This window comes from Anabrus simplex, chromosome 5, assembly GCF_040414725.1.
Source record: "Anabrus simplex isolate iqAnaSimp1 chromosome 5, ASM4041472v1, whole genome shotgun sequence".
NCBI lineage: Eukaryota > Metazoa > Arthropoda > Insecta > Orthoptera > Tettigoniidae > Anabrus > Anabrus simplex.
Window position 1 is genome coordinate 115,506,837 of NC_090269.1, and position 15,646 is coordinate 115,522,482.

Consider the following 15,646-nt stretch of genomic DNA (forward strand, 5'->3'; position numbering starts at 1 on the left):
TAAAAGCCTTCAACAATTTTTCTCATGCCCAGGCGTTCCTTCAGAATGTGAAGCACAGTCGTATGCGCTAATCCGCTGTCTCAGGCTAGCTCATGAATCGTATGGTGTCAGTCAGTGTCCAGTAACGCGGCAAGAGCAAGCACATCTTATTCACTGACAATAGGACGACCCGGCCCGATGCATCTCTACCATATTTTGGCGTCCCTCGTTGAAGCCTTTTACCCACCGTGCCACTATTCGCTACGGCAATACAGATTCCCCGCAAGCCTCTTGAAGACCTTGATGACACTATAGTGCTGTACGACCTCTGGCACATTCAACTGCATTCACTTGATGACTGTTCCAGTGATTCATCAGGCAGTAGACCGCTGCATTCCAAGTTTAAACACAACAGGCGCTGCTAAAAGTATCCTACGGCTTTCACATCACTCACAACGGATTGTGTACAATGCTGGGGACTGCTCTGAAGGACAGCAAAACTTGGTAACATGTACCTCTTTTGTATCAGTTGTAATTAAATATTTGCCACTAATAACATTTCAACCCTCGTAAAAGAAAGTACGTCTATTTAAGGAAATGCGCTTAAATTCAGTAGATACTCAACATAAGAACCTTAGTAATTAGGAAATCAGTTGACAACCGGCTACACCAATGAAGACTTTTTCTCAACACAATTGTTAGTAAGAAGTAGTCACATTTCTCTTCAATGGTTCACTTGCTTAAAGTAATTACTTTTTGGAAAGCTGAAAGTGACATTAATTCCCACATTAGAAAAACACCACCACCACCAACAACAGAACTGTTCCTTCAACATGCGTATGTTAGCTGATGAGCGTAGAAAGTCTCTAGACAGGAAAATTCTAATAACAGTTGTTCCTGTTACCGCTTACTGTAGTTACATGGGTAGCACAAAGTCTCTGTCATTGTCGATTAACATTCAAAGGAGGCCATTTTCTTCGTAGCATTAAAAATTAGTGATGACCTGAAGGACATTCTGGAATTCATCAGAGGCTGAATCGTAGTCACTTATCTAAAATTCATTTTTTCATACACTCTATCTCATTTGTGTTCTATTATCTGTTCTTCATTTCTACCGTTCTCCATAACTTACAAAACCGCCTATTATTATTTTGAGAAAGTGTTGTGCTCGACTGGATGATTGTTATTTATGACTAGAGCGGAATCTCAAGGTTAACTTCCTTCAAGCCTACATAACAGCCTAGCTTCAGGCTATCAACTTCTGAGATGAGACATGAAAAACAAATTTGAGTAATGTCCTCTGCACTCATATAAGACAGTTAAGGGATGATGAAAAGTCACTTGAATACATCGTCCCATTTTCATCATACGTGTAAAACATGTCTTTGGGAAGAGCTGGAACCTCAACTCAACCTTAATTGTTTCTGTACAGAGTGGTCTTAGTTCAATGTGCGTATTCCTTTTTGAGTTGCACACAGAATTTCTGTAAACCAACATGCCTTCTTATGAGTTCGAAAAGTTTCAAACATAGACAAGTCGCCTGCACGTTAGAAATCCTGTAAAAGATGAACCTGCACTATCCGCAGGAAAATTACGCTGTTCACTGCGATCAGTTTTATTTTATTTCTAGTTTATTGTTTCTCTTATTCTTCATTTATTTATTTATTTATTTATTTATTTATTTATTTGCTGTTATCATTTATATCGCTTCGACTTTTATTTACGCAAACAGTTGCTAATTTCCGAATACTTCCTCTCCCTATGGCCTGCAGGTTACCGAGGTGACGCGCACTCAAGGTGACGAAACCTATCGACCGTTATTCTTGGCTTTCTAGACCGGAGCCGCTATCTCACTGTCAGATAGCGCCTTGATTGTAATAACATAGGCTGATTGCACCTCTAACTATCCCTCATATCCAGGTAAAATTCCCTGACCTAGCCGGAAATCGAACAGAGGGCCTCCGAGCAATAGGCAACTCAGCTATGGGGCCGAGAATCTCCTAATGAAGAATATATAAAAGTCATGTACGTGATATTTTTGTTTATATATTCAGAATAATAATAACAATAATAATAATAATAATAATAATAATAATAATAATAATAATAATAATAATAATCGTATGACCTTAGCTACCGTGTGCAGACTTCTAAATTTGACGCCATTTGGCCGTCTGCTCGTCAATTTCGACATTTCGTTTTTGCTCTAGGCCCCCACTAGATGGCAGATCGAGTATATCGAAACTCTCTTGGGCGTCTGTGGCTGAGATTAAATTAATTTTGTCTGGTAAACACCAAATGTGTCACCAGAGATCTTTTACATGCCGACATCGTACGACATGGAGTGTCGAATGGACTTTTTTCCGGCCCTCAAAAATCCGACTACCTCTGCCGGGTTTGTACCCGCTATCTTGTGATCCGGAGGCCGACACTCTACCACTGATCCACAGATATTTAGATATTTTCGATCACAGATATCGTGCTCGTAAGTTCCCAAATTCAGATTTGTCTCTTTCACAACCTTGTAGAATTCACAGTAAGGTATGTTAGGTAAAATCAATGAGGAATCCAAGATTTTCCTTGAAATGACACTGATTTACAATCACCATGTGTTGACGTTATATAAAGACAATAAAACACCAGATGTTTGAGAACACTCGACCACAAATATTCATTGAATGCACGTTCTTGTAATCTGGTCGGTGTTGTAGAAACTATTTGACTTGAAAATTCGGTTCTTATTCTCCCTAAATTCAGAACTATCATGAATCTCTGTAAATATTAATATTTTATTCAACGTTCGTTTAATATCGATGATATTTTCTTTCATCATCATCATCATCATCTGTTTACCCTCCAGGTTCGGTTTTTCCCTCGGACTGAGCGAGGGATCCCACCTCTACCGCCTCAAGGGCAGTGTCCTGGAGCATCAGACTCATGGTCGGGGGATACAACTGGGGAGTATGACCAGTACCTCGCCCAGGCGGCCTCACCTGCTATGCTGGACAGGGGCCTTGTGGAGGGATGGGAAGATTGGAAGGGATAGACAAGGAAGAGGGAAGGAAGCGGCCGTGGCCTTAAGTTAGGTACCATCCCGGCATTCGCCTGGAGGAGAAGTGGGAAACCACGGAAAACCACTTCCAGGATGGCTGAGGTGGGAATCGAACCCACCTCTACTCAGTTGACCTCCCGAGGCTGAGTGGACCCCGTTCCAGCCCTCGTACCACTTTTCAAATTTCGTGGCAGAACCGGGAATCGAACCCGGGCCTCCGGGGTGGCAGCTAATCACGCTAACCACTACACCACAGAGGCGGACGATATTTTCTTTACAGAATTAAATCGACCTCACTACTGTTTTGTAACGGGAAATTAATTATGTCATTGAAGTTCTTTCATCCTCCTTATGCCTGACCGTACTCGGCAAATGACTTGTTCTTTTGTATCTGTTACCAACGTTGTGGTTAGGAAGACGTTTCTGAATGATGTGAGCGTGTAGTAATTGTGATTTGACTGCGTCTCATTATTGGGAAGGAAGTGGAGGGCGAAACAGTTCGATCACGCTGAAAAAATCTAACTCTCTTTCTGTAATAATCTCTAGTCATTTTCTGTGTTATTCAGATTCCAACACAGATTTCCACTAGGCTTCAAATACCAATCTTAAATCCAAGCTCTGCAAAATAATGCATTTTTGTAGATTAATTGAAGAACCTATGAACTTCAATTAACGCCATTTAGATATATGTTAATTTAAGTGTGAAGTACGGATGATATATTCTCGGCAGTTTTATGTGGGAGAAACAGGAAACGCACACTATAGTATCAGTTGCATGGTGTGTATTTCTTTCCTGTATTTGTGGGTGTGAAAACCCCCACGTAGAGTTTTAATGGCCATATGTGTTTGACAGCGTTGTCACACCAAAGTATTTTTTTTTTTTTCTCTCCTCCTCTTCTCGTGCTAGTGAACCAAGATATATGATTTCCTTACCGTAGAGCCCACGGCGGTAACCTATATTGTAGCTATCACTTGTCACAATCAATAAGAGAAATGAGTTATGGTATCAGGTTCCCCGCACTTGGCTGCGACCACCTCTTTTCCTGCGCACACAACCCCTCATGATTTAGAGAGTGCAGGAAGGAAGCGAAACCTCCTCCGCTCCTCTCGTGATCAATTGCGCTACGTCTCCTCCTTTCTCCATTCATGGGCGAAGAATCCTTCCTCGTGGAGGACAGGGATTGTGTGACAGCCACGCAAGTGTAGTTATTGTCACTGACTCAGAGTAACTTTACCTACCCAAATTTTCAAGTCTTTTTGGCTTTCAGTTAAGGTTTTATACATACTTTAAATGCATCCTTTTTAGATTTTTGTAGCAGTGAGGGAAATAATCATTGTTAATCCACGAGTTGTCGCTATATTCGATTTTCTCTCACATTATTTTGTATTGTGAATTTATTTCTCAGCCATCCTGGAAGTGGCTTTCCGTGGTTTTCCACTTCTCCTCCAGGCAAATGCTGGGATGGTGCCTAACTTAAGGCCACGGTCGCTTCCTTCCCTCTTCCTTGTCTATCCTTTCCAATCTCCCCATCTTCCACCGAGTCCCCTGTTCAGCATAGCAGGCGAGGCCACCTGGGCGAGGTACTGGTCATTCTCCCCATTTTCATCCCCCGACCCAATGTCTCACGCTCCAGGACACTGTCCTTGAGGCGTTAGAGGTGGGATCCCTCGCTGAGTCCAACGGAAAAACCAACCCTGGAGGGTAAACAGATTAAGGGCCGGTTCTACCACCTACTGGTAAAGTAGCGCGTAATTTGCCCTCTGCGTAAAAGGATGTTTCCGTTCGACCACTCCCAGGTAGCGCTATCGGCAGCATAAATCGTCGTTACCCGGCGCGTAATTTATTGGCCACTTCGACTCGAAGTCTTCGAGGACCCGATAAGACTTTACCTGCCGGGCAAGTTTTGAGAGGTGAACATTATTAGCTGTATTTCAGGTGACATACAACTGAAATTAGCTTAGTATACTGAAAAAAAGCATTATACTGCAACAGTGATCGATATTGTATTGCAGGATTTTAAACATTAATGCTTCCTTAGAGTTGCAACGGTCACACCAGCCTCTCGCATTGATAGCGTAGGGAACACATTTTACACGTCAAGCTTTCGCAAATAAACTCTAAAAGGATATAAAATCGAAACCTATTTGGAAATAATTTCAAATGACATTTAATATTATACTTTTCCAGTTTTCAAACTCCAGGTATAAGTTATTGCTATGTATCCACATTGCCGCAAGGTACCTCGTAGCGTAATGGCTAACGCGCACAGTTCATAATACGAGGTTTTCAGGTTCGAGTCTTCATTATGACGATTTTTTTTTCATTATTAGCGTTGTATTAATCTGTATGCCTCTTTTCATACGTTCTTTTGTTAATAACATATTTCATTGAAATGCTTAATCACAATATTATGTCTACTAGGAAAATGCTTTATATGTGTGCTACTTATAGAAAGTGATGTTACGATTAATATAGCATACCGTATAAGGACTGTCGCCCAGGTAGCGGATTCCCTATCAGTTGTTTACATAGTCTTCTTGTAAATTATTTCGAAGAAATTGGACACTATTCAATTCCCGAATTCCTCTTCCTTATGATTGATATTTACCCCGATTAGTTCTTTAACAGTACGGTGCCTTCCAACTTTACCTTCATAAACATTAGAATGAAATGCATTATGTCCGCCTCTGTGGTGTAGTGGTTAGCGTGATTAGCTGCCACCCCCGGAGGCCCGGGTTCGATTCCCGGCTCTGCCACGAAATTTGAAAAGTGGTATGAGGGCTGGAACGGGGTCCACTCAGCCTCGGGAGGTCAACTGAGTAGAGGTGGGTTCGATTCCCACCTCAGCCATCCTGGAAGTGGTTTTCCGTGGTTTCCCACTTTTCCTCCAGGCGAATGCCGGGATGGTACCTAACATAAGGCCACGGCCGCTTCCTTCCCTCTTCCTTGCCTCTCCCTTCCAATCTTTCCCATCCCTCCACAAGGACCCTGTTCAGCATAGCAGGTGAGGCCGCCTGGGCGAGGTACTGGTCATTCTCCCCAGTTGTATCCCCGACCAAGAGTCTGAAGCTCCAGGACACTGCCCTTGAGGTGGTAGAGGTGGGATCCCTCGCTCTGTCCGAGGGAAAAGCCGACCCTGGAGGGTAAGCAGATGATGATGATGATGAAATGCATTATAAATAAATGGAAGCATGTGGAACTAAACGAGGTCACAGAGCTAGCTGCAAATAGAGCATCGTGGAGATACTTAATCAATTCACAGAAGCCTGCAGATAGAACGCTCAAAGCCAATAAGTCCGTAAGGAAGATGTTGGGTGTATATACGTATATGGAAGTGCGTGAAAAAGTGTTAAGGACAACGACAGGGAACGAAAATATTTTTTAAATGTCAATTAGAAATACGATGAAAACCTGCGTACCTTCTATTACGGAGCGAGCGACTTGACCAATCTACTACGAGAATACTTTCCAAAAACACTTTCCAAAAACGCTGCCTTACATGACAGGTTATAACTGGCATAAGAAAATGTAATCTCGAGATTTTAATCCCAATTAGGTATCGATTTTGAAGCTCATAGATTAAAATAACGAAAGCTTGACATAAATCGTTGTCCATAACTCTTAAGACTCCTCTTATTAGGCTTTTTGAAGATAATCAACAGATGCAAGCACAGGAAAATAAGACAATCGAAATGAGCTTCATACATCTGACGATAGATAGCAGCACACTCGAAAGCGAGAAGTCGCTGAAAATCAGTCTAGCCAACACCGCATATCGGTGTCTAGCTCCTGGTAGCTACCCAGCGCTTGCGCGGAGGTGGTTGCACGCAACGCAAAGTACCAGCTGCTTTACACCCCCAGGTAGTTTACCTCCCGGGCAGCTGCCAGCCACTTTACCAGCAGATGGTAGAACCGGCCCTAAGAAAGAAAGAAAGAAAGAAAGAAAGAAAGAAAGAAAAAAAGAGTTTATTTCTCAGTGATGCAAGGGAGGTGACTTCCCTCTTCTAGATGAGTTGATAACTGTCGTGAGTAAGGCGATTCGAATTTTAAGGGTAAGAATCCCCTCCTGTTGTCGGAACAAAGATTCGTACGAGTTCGTGCACCCTGTGGGAGAGGTGCTCTCATCGCGCGACCAATGGCGTTGGTGTTATCTTGAAGTCGAGAGGAAAAATGTATCCTGCTGTAGGCGCTAGTATTTGACTTAAGTTACGCGCGAAAAGTTCTCCATTTGCAGTTACTGATAAGTGAGTATTTAATAATCATGAGCCGAGGAAGAACCCTGGGTAGGCCTAATAAGCGCTGTTAAAATCTCGAGCTAACTCAAATGTTAGAGAGAAGACCTATTGTACTTTATTCTTTTTCTCTGCTAGTGGCTTTACGTTGCATAGATACAGGTAGATCTTATGGCGACGATGGGATAGGAAAGGTCTAGAAGTTGGAAAGAAGTAGCTGTGGCCTTAATTAATGTACAGCCTGGTGTGAAAATGGGAAACTACGAGCTGCCGACAGTGGAATTCGAACTCACTATCTCCCGGATGCAAGCTCACAGCCGCACGCCTCTAACCGCACGGCCAACCCGCCCGGTGTACTTTATTCTTGCACTCGTATTGCGTACGTCAGAAAGCTCTATATTAATAAGAATTTTATTGGTTTTACGTACCAATAATGACTTTTTACAGTTTTCAAAAATGCCGAGGTGCCGGAATGTTGTCCCACAGGAGTTCTTCTACATGCCAGTAAATCTACGGCTGACGTATCTGAGCACCTTCAAATACCACCGAACTGAGCCAGGATTGAACCTGCCAAGTTGGGCTCAGAGCCAGCGCCTTAACCGTCTGAGCCATTCAGCCCGGCACTCTTGTGAATATTACGTACTGACATGTGACTGAACTAATGACTAATTTCCATTGAGTAGTAATTTGCTTCTGTAATATACGGCTAATCATTTCGTTTGTTATCTAACATGTATAACGCAGACTTACTTTGTGTCTTATTTCAGTAATTCATTTCACTCTTACGCCCCGAAAAATTGTGGAAGATGTATTTATTTTAAATGAAGTTTAATGTGAGAGAAAGTCTCACGTGCAACCAGTCGTGCTGCAATACGGCTAGCTAGCACTCGTGGGTTAATAGAGACAAGAAATTAGGCAGTACAGACATCTTCAAAGAACTGGAGAACGTATCAGAAATACTATACCTTGGTTTAGTCATTTCCAGTTCATGTAGCTGTGGCCCTGAGACTACTTATCTCGTTACCATTGAAAATGAGAAGAGTATCCATTCTGATATTTTAAGTTTTCTTGTATGGAGCCGAGACGTGGACACTTCGTGCTATAGACATTAATAAAATCTATTCTTTTGAAATGTAGTGCTGGCGAAGATTCTTACGCATACCTTGGACAGCATGTTGCACCAATGATTCCGTTATAAACCACCTGAACCTCAGAATGGGATTATCATCAATACGTAAACAAAGAGTTTTACAATTCTTTGGACACACTATGCGACGTGGGAATGACAGCATATAAAAACTGATAATTCCTGGAAATGTCCCCAGGAAGAGTGATCGTGAACGAGTTCCCACTCGAAGCTCGAACATTATCAAGGGTATAACTGGGCTGAACGTCTTTGGTGCAACACGTCTGGCCATGGACCGCAAAAAATGAAAACAACTGACCAATAGTCTCCTCGGAGACCACGATCCTCAGAATTGAGGGAACGATAAGAGAATAGATTTATACAGGATGATCCACTATTATATCTCTATTTTTATTTCACTATTATTCTGTCATTAACAATGGTTGCTTTCAATTCTATTACGTACTATGGTCCTTGCCATTTCAGATTTAAACGTAGGCGGATAGAACTCAGTCCGGTACAGGTCGTTCGGCGACGATAGGAGAGGACAGGGCTGGTAATGGGACGGAAGCGACCATGGCTTTTATTAGGGTACATTTCCAGCTTGTACCTGGTGTGGAAATCGGGAAGCAGCGAAAGCCATCTTAAGGGCTGTCGACAGTGTGGTTCGTAGACACAATCTCCTGAATGCAAGCTTACAGCTATGTGACCAGAACCGCGTAGCCAACTTGCTCGGTAACAATACATGACAAATTTTGATATTTGTTTTTGCAAGTTGATTTATGTGGCACCGACACAGATTTGTCTTATGGCGACGATAGGATAGGAAAGGCCTAGGAAAGGGAAGGGAGCGGCCGTGGCCTTAATTAAGGTGCAGCCCCAGCATTATTCTGGTTTGAAAATGGGAAACCACGGGAAACCATCTTCAGGGCTGCCGGCAGTGGGATTCGAACCCACTATTTCCCGGATGCAAGCTCACACTGCACGGCCAAATCACCCGGGTTGAAATTGTTTTGGCAGGTGGTCAATTAAATGACATGTTATTTGGAGGTAAACAAGAAAATTATCACATCATTTGCTCAAAATACTTTGGTTCAGTCATTTCCACTTCGGGTAGCTGTGCTCCTGAAATTAAGAGAATAACAGCTATGGCAAAAATGTAATACCGAATTCGTCCCATTGATGAACGGATTTACCACTGTAAATGAGAATATTACCCAGTCTGGTATTTTCAGTTTTCCTCTATTTAGCCGAGACGTGGACACTCCGTGCTACAGATAGGGTTGCCAGGTTTCCCGTATGATACGGGATTTAAAGGTCTGAAGTACTGTTCCATTTTAACAAAATGATGGACGCCTTTTTTTCCCACATTTAAGCAACTTAAATCTGTCATGGTTTACAGTGATGTTATTATTTTTAAGAAAATGAAAGCTTTACATTTTCTGGTTTAAAAAAGTATTAATTCCTTGAAGTTTACTGAAATCTGTTCGTCAATTGATTTAGGTCACTTTTACAAAGAATTTTCTTTCTATAACACAGAATTACGTGATTCTGGAGGTAGATATACCTATACTGATATGGATAGTGATCAGATTTGTAACGTGAACTCAAAATGGGTGAGTTTGTACTCCAAAGTTCATTTAGATGCTGTTGCAAATATAATAATACTGGTATCCTATTTTAAAAGTATACGTGGTGCATACTGAGTGTTAATAGGAAAACATACATTGCATTTCTGGATATAGAGAAAGCAAAGTAAACTGGAAACAACTCTTTACTAACATGAAGAATATACGACTGGACTGGAGGGACAGAAGACTCTTTTACTCCTGTACAAAAATCAAAGCACCACAATAGAAATCAATGGCAGTGTTAAGACAGATTCCATTAGAAGAGGCATGAGACAAGGTTGTGCGCTATCTCCATTTTTGTTCAACATGTTCATTGAGGAGGCCATATAAAAACTTAAGCAAAAACCCAAAAGAATTAAAGTTAACGGACAAGAAATCCACTGTATAACGTTTGTCGATGACATTGCATTAATTGCAGATTCAGAGAGTAAAATGCTACGAGTTTTAACATCAACACTATAAGAATCAAAATTGAAATTGAGCACTTCGAAAACAAAAGTACTAGTTGTCAAGAAATCAACTGAGGAAATACTAATAAATCTTAAGGTAGGTGATGAAAATGTACAACAAGTAAGTCAATTTTGCTACTTGGGAGGCATTATCACTTAGGACAACAGGTGCACCGCAGAAATCAGGAGGAGGATTGCTCTAGGTAAACAAGCCTTCAGTAACGAGAAACAGCTTCTGATATACAGGAACATTAACATTAAAATTAGGAAAAAATTTGCAAAAATGTTTGTGTGAAGTGTTTTGTTGTATGGTTGCGAAACATTGGTCTTAGAAAAAACAGGATATAAAACGCTTGGAAGCAATGTAAATGTGGATATGGAGGAGGATGCTGAAAATTAGTTGGACAGAGAAAAAGTCAAGCAATAGGGTCCTTAAGGAAATAAACGAAACAAGGAAATTGATCAACACTGTAGAAAAGAGGAAAACCAAATTCTTTTGCCACACACTTCGACATAACATATTCCTCACGACTCTACTGGAAGGAAAAGTTTTAGGCAAGATGGGAAGAGGAAGGCCGCGGAAGAAGTATCTGGATTCCGTGATGGACAGGCTGAATTTGAAAAAATATGTTGACTTGAAACGCTCAGCTGAGGAGAGACAAATGTGGTTTGCAGCGACAAGGCCTTGCCTTTAGAGTATGAATGAATGAACATGGTTCAAGTGCGTATTTCAAAGAGTTTTTCAATTCATAAAACCGAATGGAATGGTGAAAGGAATAGATGTTCAGCAAATCAGAAATTTCATGACTTTATTAAGGGAGATTCAGCATTATTTGTAAAAGACTAAAAGTTAAGGAAAAGACTAGTTTTAAACATTTTTTGTAGAAAATGAAACATCAAAATATTCTAATAAAATCTGTGTTTACAATATAATTATAGTACACTAAATTATATATGTTATGAGCAAATGTCGTTACACCGTATCCACATGACTTGTCCCTTATTGGCATTTCAGAAACCTTTCAACACTAGCAACAGAGCAGAAGAAAATCGATTCCTTCGAAATGTGGTGCTGGCGAAGAACGTTACGCAAACCTTGGGAAGCATTTCGCTCCAATAATTCCATTAAAAAGCAGCTCAACCTCAGAATCAGATTATCATCAATACGTAAACACAGAGTTTTACAATTCTTTGGACACAGTACGCGACATTGGAATGACAGCATAGAAATCTGATCATTTTTGGAAGTGTTCGCTGCAAGAGAGATCGTGGACGAGTTCCCACTACATGGTCGAACATTATCAAGAGTATAACTGGGTTGAACGTCTTTAGTGCAGCACGTCTGGCCGAGGGGCGCAAGGGCCCAATAGCCTCCTCGGAGATCACGATCCACAGGTTTGACAGAGTACTCGAAATACTGATATGAGACACACGAAAATCATACAAGGAATATGAGAGATCAACCAAAATAACACGCGAATGATACGCTCTTGTAAGATATAAGTATAACCCGCTAAGTAGATTTACATTAAATAGAGGAAAAGAGTGTGGTCGGTTATCTCGATTGTAAAGCACTCATGATGCAGCCCATAGAAAAATATATCTTGGCATTAGTTATGAAAAAACTCGTCAGTTGAAGGGCAAGTTTTGGTGAAATTAAAAATGGTTACTGCTTTTAGTAACCTAAATTACCGTAGTAATTTTAATAAACTCTACCCAGACACGACAGATACCATGGTATACGCATTGACACATATTTGTATCGAAATTACTGTATTATCAAACCGACTTACCGTACTTTGCATGTGAAATTCATCCCTGGTTTCAAAATGAAGTTATATGAATGGATGCTAAAGTTGTATAGAATACTGTAGGAACTACAAAGTACGAGGTTTCGTTGTAAAGAAGTCGTAGAAAACTGAATAGGAACCTCGCTTTAAAAGCTTGAGGTATTCACACGATGTGGTGTTATCGCCATATGTTCCTGATTATCTGGCTAGATCGAAGAGCTTTTAAGAGGCAAGGGGGTTATCGATACCATCAAAACTTGGAATCTCCTCTACTTCGATCCCCTGACGGAACATTCAGATAAGTATGTTTCCTGTTTGCTCCAGTTCGCACTGCAGGAAAGACACTCAAAGATCATCTAGCTGGGAAATGTATGTCAGTAGTTTGTCCTTTCTCTCCTCAATAGTTCTCTTTCACATGAACCTTCAGTGGGGTGATGTGGTCAACATGATCGGTAATGTGCAATGAAAAGAATGGCACTTGAACACGACGAAGACGAAGAAGAAAGATAATTTTGAATCGGCTGATTTATGAAAAGAATATAATCTGTAACTACAGACTTACCCTTTCATTAAATAATTTTATATTATAGTTTTACTAATTACTTCTACAGTTTCTCAAGGCATTGAGGTACTGGAATTTCGTCCCACTGGGGGACACTCAAGCAAAGAGAAGTTGATAGCATTTAATTGCAGCTATTCAGAGTTGCAATAAACTGAGCCGAGCTGCATATGCATCCATAGTGTGTAAACTTTCAGATCACATTCTTCTCGCCTCATCATCATCATATTCTAAAGGATAAATCTTGTCGCCGCAGCCATAGAAGTCGGTCTTGAGCCAGTCTTTTAAACTCAGCGTAGGTCTTGCAGTTCATCCTCAGAAGCAGGTTCTTGAAATAGGACACTCCGGGTCGCCTTCTTTCTCTTTCCCAGCAATTCTTCCTTCAATTATGTTTCAAAGGAACTCCTCATGTCGAAAATGTGACCAATAAATTTTATTTTCCGTTTTTTAATTCCCATTATCAGTTACCTTACCTGTAAGAAAGTAGTTTGTATAGGCAAGAGTCCGGAAATGTTTGATTTTCATGTAGGAACTCATCTTCTACCGTTCTACATAGTGCATTTATCATAGGAAACACACAGAAACAGAACATGCATGTATACCAAATTGAACACTTTCTTAAATGGGGTTTTAGCATTCATACATGCACCATCTCGTCGCATCCGGGATTCAGTACTATGGTGGACTGACGTATGTATCATTTCGAACGAGTTTCAAACAAGGATTCATCCTCAACCCGTTTACCTGCGTAACACTCAACGATAACGTCATCAATTCATGTAACGAGAAGGTCTGGAAATGTTTGAGGGCAGTGAATATTACCCACTGCGCCTTCGCGGACGATCTATTGTTGTTAAGATATCCAGTAGAGAACCTCCAGAAGAATCTGTTAACGCGGGAAGAGCATCTGGAAAGGAAAGGCGTAAAGATCAGTGCAAGGAATATTAAGACCATGATGATGTCGCGCCAACCCATCCCACAATGCATTACACTAAGCGATGGGACACAACAAGAGCAGATCACAGATTTTAAATATTTGGCGGATACAGTGCAGCGAGATTGCAGATTCAACGGTGGGATCACAGATCGATCCTAGGCCACGGCGCGAATCTTCATTGCGTTCAATAGAAACTTTCTTAAGTAACTTAATAATCTCATTCGATGAAGCTCTGAGTTCACGAAGTAAAATTATTTCCTAACTTAGCCACCAACCAGCAATGCAACCTGGAATCAGAAATGAGATTCTTCCGTAAAACTGTAGGGGGCAGAATAAGAAATCTCATCAGATTATCAAGTCTTCAAATTCCTCTTGTGCCGGCAAGTGTTGAATAAAGCCAGCCGCTATGGTATGGACGCTTCCAAATAATGGAAGGCACCAAAGAAGCCAAGATAGCTGCAGACACCAGAATGCAGAGCGTAAGGTGACATGAAAGCCGTAGAAAAACCTAGGAGGAAAGAAGGTGTGAAGGTAGCAGTGGAAGCGGGAGGTCGAATATAGAGAAACGTGAAGGAGTTGGCCTAGGACAGAATTAATTGGTGGACTCGCTGGAAAACCATAACACCGCAAGGTACAAGAGGAGAAAGGGAGTGAGTGAGTGAACATTTCTTTTACGTGTCGGCAAGTCTACCGACACGGGGCTTGTGCACTTGAGTAGTTTTGAATACAACCGGATTGAAACGGAATCTAACCCAGAGACTTGATTTCAAAAGCCAGGGGATTAATTCCTGTGAACAGGGTAGGAGGACAATCTGACGTAGCGATAACCTCTCCTTTACTCTAAACCAGTCGCGTAATGTAATCTGCTCAGTGCTTATCTTTTCTGCTCGTTATTAAATCCCAATAATTGAAATGACATGGTTCCTAGTTGGACAAAACAGCTGATTAATATTCTTCATTTTTTCCATCGCTTTTCCCATACCTGTGGGGTCGCGCGTGTGAACTGTGTCGCACTTGTGCATTTGGCTCCGTTTCACGGCCGGATGCCCTTCCTGACGCAACCCTATATCAACGGATGTAATCACTACTGCGTGTTCCTGTGGTGTTTGGTAGTGTAGAATATTATGTGAGAGTAATATGTTAAGACTAACACCCAGTTCCCGAGCCAGAAGAATTCATCAGAAGCGATTAAAATCTTCGACCCGACCAGGAATCGAGCCCGGGACCCTCTCAACCGAAGGCCAAAACTTTGACCACTCAGCCAAGGAGTCGGACAACAGAATAATATTAATATCTCTAATTTTAAATGAATGCATGCATGTGAACGTTTCTAATAAAAGATCACAGAGTCAATGCAACAATTTTAGCAACGTGGATGTGTAATACATGGAAGCGATTTTTTTTTCGATCTCGGTAGCTGCAGTCGCTTAAGTGCTGCCAATATCCAGTATTCGGAAGATAGAGGGTTCGAACCCCACTGTCGACAGCTCTGAATACGGTTTTCCGTGGTTGCCAATTTTCACACCAGGCAAATGCTGGGGCTGTACATTAAGGACACGGTTGCCTTCTTCCCACTCCTGTGGCTTTCCTGTCCCATCGTGTCGGCGCGACGTAAAGAATTTTGAAAAAAAAAAGAAAAGAAAATACAAGCAACGAGGTTTGTTTCTAGATTTCACGAATTCAGGGTGAGTGGGTGGAGGTGAATGAAGTAGTCTTAAAATCTGGGCTAGGCATTAACTTGGTTCTACGGGCTGACAAAGAGCAGCCACTCGGGTCTGCTCGGGAGAGCAGTCAGCCCAGTCACTCGGGTCAGCTCGGGTCCTTCCGTGTATGCCCGGACCACCGCCGTCTCGATCCTCCTATAAGAGGATTAGGAGGATCGAGACGGCG